The following is a 4,712-nucleotide window of genomic DNA, read 5'->3' as shown; positions in this document are numbered from 1 at the left end:
TTTTATTCTTCTAGCAGCGTCCTGCAAAGGAACCTCAAGTAAACCCTAATGTATCATAAACCTGTTTTCTCAAACTCAGGAGCACTGAACTCTGTTCCCTGGACACCCCTACTTCTATTTAAAAATATATATATAGGAATAAAAAAAATAGTGATTACCTATGGATAATGAGAATCTGGGTGATTTTGACTTCTATTTATTATTCACTTGCATTTTTTAACGTTCTATAATAGAAATGTATAATTACTTTTCAGTCATGTTATCTGACAAAGGTGACTTCTTTGCCTGATGCACTCAATAACCAGTTCTTGAAACATGGAGATTTCAAAGGGAGAACTTATTGCTAGGCCTGAAGCAAGAAGGCAGCTGGCCTATGAGCCCAAAAATTTGTCTCCCAGAACTGCAGTGAATCTGATAGTTTTATAGTATCGAAAGATGGTCACGCTTTAGGATAAGTACAGTAGCTCCAGATGATGTGATCAGAGGTGATCTAATTATTGAGCATGCACTGATTGATTACATGCTTTGTCATAGAACGTGTATAAGAAAATAGCGGCCTTAATGTGATTAATGGGTGTGATTTTTGTATTACAGTGCGGATACGTTAATTATAGGTTAAAATCCAAGCTACTGTGCATGTCAGGAAGGCCCATTTTGGTTAGATCCAGCTATGGTTATCAAGATAACTTTGGACATGAGGTGTGGTAGTTCGGGGCTGACCCAAGGCACTTCATTGATAAACGTTAGAAGTGTCATTAGTAATCATAAGACTCTAAGGTCGAAAAACTGGATAAAATGGGTACAAGTGAAGGTTAGAAGATTTTTACAATTGCAGGGACAGAAGATAAAGGCTATATAATCATTATCAGAGATCAAGGCAACTGGATTACAACTATAAGATTTCAAGTATTTCCCTTTGTCTACTCCATAAACCAGAAAACAAAAAGGAATATCTATATAATCATTCAGTAATCATAATCGTCCCTTAAATCCTATCTTCTTGGTTACAACCCTTCCCTCTCGTTTGATAAATTCTCTCAATCTTGAGGAATATCTGGGCAATGACTCTTCTAATGTCTTCATGCTGAAAAATGGGTGTTGACATTATAGGTCAGAGGGATGATACAGTTTGTTATTCTTGGAGAGACTGGTACTACTGAGTTTCAAAGCCTATCTGGCATTAGTACAATCCAGAAACTCTAAGTCTCTGGAAAACAAACTTGATGAGTAAAATTTTTATAGGGCACAGCGTATCCTTTAGGGTTTCCAGGAACACTGTTGGTTGAGGTTTGCCATGGTGTGGCAGTTGGCAATATCTGGCTGAAGATTGCACAATAGTAACTTCCAGAATGATCTCTTGACTCAATTTGAAATCTCTTAGCCATTGAAACTCTATTTCTTTGTTGCCCCCATTTTGGTCAAGCAGTTCCATGATGCCAGGGCCAGGCATATCCCTGAGAGTCAAGTCTCATGTTGCCAGGGAGACTTATGCCCCTGGGAGTCATGTCCCATGTGGAGGGAGAGGCGAGGTCAGAGTTGGCTTACTGAGAGAGATCGTATCTGAGCAACAAAAGAGGTTACCAGGATGGCTCTTAAAGATTAATTATAAGTAAGCATAGATTTGCCATTACAGAAATAAGTTTCATTAGGGTAAACCTCAAAATCAAGGGCTTGGCTTATTAAATTGAGAACTCTTATTGCCTAAGAAAATACCAGGAATCCCCCCAGGTAGAGAAGTTTAATAGTTACACCTTTTCTTCAGACCCTCAAGACTTTGCAAGTATATATTTCATTTTTTGCACAAAAATACTTTGAAATGCATGAGGGTATAACTTAACTTGTACATAATATCAATATTTTACTCCTTATTCTAGGTTTCATGTCAGATAAAGCTGAATTAGGCTGTTTAATTAAATTTACTAGACAGGTTACATTAGATACTGTGCTACAGAAAATTTGCATTTTGGGCAAAATAAACATCTTTTCATTTTGTCCCACACAGAAGTTCAAGTTTTAAAATACAGGCAATATCATCTTTTACCCTATATGCTAATTTACGTAAGTCTTAACCAGATCAGCTTCATTCACACTTGAATCAAAGTAGGACTTCTTTTTCAGCTTTTTAACAGTTGCTATATAGGGCAAAGCTGACTTTCAAAGTTGGAGAACTCTAACTCTGAGTCTCAAGTGTCACACACATACCTAAAGTGCCATGAAACTACCATGTTATACAAAGAGCGAAGCATCTCACATTTTAGAAATAACAATTAAAGCTCAAGAGTTAATGTGACCGCTGTAAAAGCTTCCAAGTTAAGCCCTAATATTCTGATAAGCATTTCTTAATGACACTATTTTCAGAAATAAAAACATTTTATTTGTTTGACTGTTGTTTTCTATTGGGTTCAAGCACAAACTGTAGCAGAGGTTTGTCCTGTTTCACCTTTACACATTTGTCAGAGTTATGTTAATTAACAGATAAGACATAATTTATATATTTGTCCTGCCTCTCTTTTAAAGTTTTCCCCTTGTAGCAGATGAAACTTTGACCTATAGCTGACTACATATACTTTTAGAGAAGCTTTAGAGCAAAGCAATGTAATTGACAAGTGAATTTGGCTGTTTCTATGATCTATATAACCTTCTTAACTGTGACTAACAATGCCATACTGTTATCTAGCAGATCAGTATCAGGATATAACATAGACAGTGAGAATATTGTTTCGTTTTTAGGGCTTTTATGCAATCCCTAGATATGTGAATAACATTTCACCCATACAAATTTAGCTAACAAAAGGATAGAAAATCCTCTTTAACCACAAGACTTCCCAAACACCTCTTACATAATATGTTAAGCTATTTTGGCACCCCCACATTTACAAGGTGCAAGAACAAATCCTTTATAACAGTTTTCCTTTAAAAGAAGACTTGTCTTCTGAAATAAAGGATGATAAGGTCAACATAAACATTAACAAGGATATTATTCTGATATAAAGTCTTGTCTGTAAATTTCCATTAAGAACAGAGGTTATCAGGAGATAGCGATAGGGTAGAGATTGCGTAATTGGAGCTGAAGGGATACAGATTGTGCAACAGGACTGACTGTAAAAATTCAGAATGGATAGCACAATACTACCTGACTGTAGCACCATAATGTGCTACATAATAGAGGGAGGAAGGCTGGGGGCACAATGACACCAGAAGGAAAGATAGATGATAAAGACTGAGATGGTATAATCTAGGAATGCCTAGACTGTACAATGATAGTGACTAAATGTACAAATTAAAAAATGTTCTTGCATGAGGAAGAACAAAGGAATGTCAGTATCGCAGGGTGTTGAAAATAGATGGTCATTCACATTTTAAAACTTCAACTTCTGTGTGAGAATAAAGCAAGAAATGTTTATTTGATACAAAATTTATATTTGGAAATATAAATATAATTTGAAATATAAACAAAATTAATATTTTTCCTAATTTAACTTATATAACTGTCATGGTTAGGGACAGGTGTCAACTTGGCCATGTTGTGGTACCTGTTCGTCTGATTGGGTAAGCACTGGCCTGTCTGTTGCAATGAGGACATTTCATAGGATTAGGTTATGATCACGTTAGCTACATCCACAGCTGATTCCATTTGTGATCAGCCAAAGGGGAGTGTCTTCTGCAATTAGTGATGCTAAATGCAATCATGGGAAGCCTTTTAAGGAGGACTCAGAGGAGATAAGTTGCATTCCTGCTTTGGCTGGCGAGCCTCTCCTGTGGAGTTCATCCAGGCCATCCATTGGAGTCATCAGCTTCGCAGCCTGCCCTGTGGATTTTGGACTCTGCGTTCCTACGGTCACGTGAGACACTTTTATAAATTTTATATTTGCAAGTGTTCCCTGTTGATTCTGTTTCTCTAGAGAACCCTAACTAATACATCTTGGTACCAGGAGTGGTTCTTAAGGAACAGAATCTTAAAAATGGGTTTTTATGAATGGTTTTCTACTCTGACTGGGCTCAGAGACTCTAAGGACTCTGATTCCCATAATCAGAATGACACTCCCAATCCATGGACTGAGTTGGCAAAGGAGATAGTCAAAATATCATCATTCGATTCTCCTAATGCTTCACTTGTACGAAGCCAGACTCTGGGGGATAATGTTCTTGACACCTTTACAGAGTTTTGTAGAAATAAGAGTTATAGAGATGTTGGTTGGTTGTTGTTAGATACACTGTCTGCATTAAAGGGTGAAAGGGATGGGCTTAAGGCTTCAAACAAGAAGCTTAAGTGCCGTCTGAAAGATGTAGAGGTTTCTATGAGTATCCTCAAGGAAAATTTTATTTCCTGTAGCCGTAGACTTGAGATCTCTGAAAATCAGACTCAGAATCTTATTGTTAGAGTAGCAACTTTACAACGTAAACTGAAATCTCAGTCTTGCATGGTGTCTGCCGTTAAAGTGAGGGCATTGATTGGAAAGGAGTGGGACCCTGAAAAATGGGATGGTGACATATGGATTGATAATGATGTTGGGGGTGAGGTTGAAACCCTAGACCATGCTGAGCCTTCTTTAGATAACCCTGTAATAGTCTGCCCTGAGGACATAGCCGCCCCACCTTCAGCCTGCCTTGAGGAATTGGCCACCCAACCTCCACCTGAAGGGATTAGCCCTAGAGTTATTAATCCTGTTTCACCAGATGAAACTGCAAATGAAAGCCCTGAAGCAAATGGC

This window comes from Tamandua tetradactyla, chromosome 6 (genome assembly GCF_023851605.1).
Source record: "Tamandua tetradactyla isolate mTamTet1 chromosome 6, mTamTet1.pri, whole genome shotgun sequence".
In the NCBI taxonomy this organism is placed as follows: Eukaryota; Metazoa; Chordata; class Mammalia; order Pilosa; family Myrmecophagidae; genus Tamandua; species Tamandua tetradactyla.
This window is presented reverse-complemented; position numbering follows the sequence as displayed.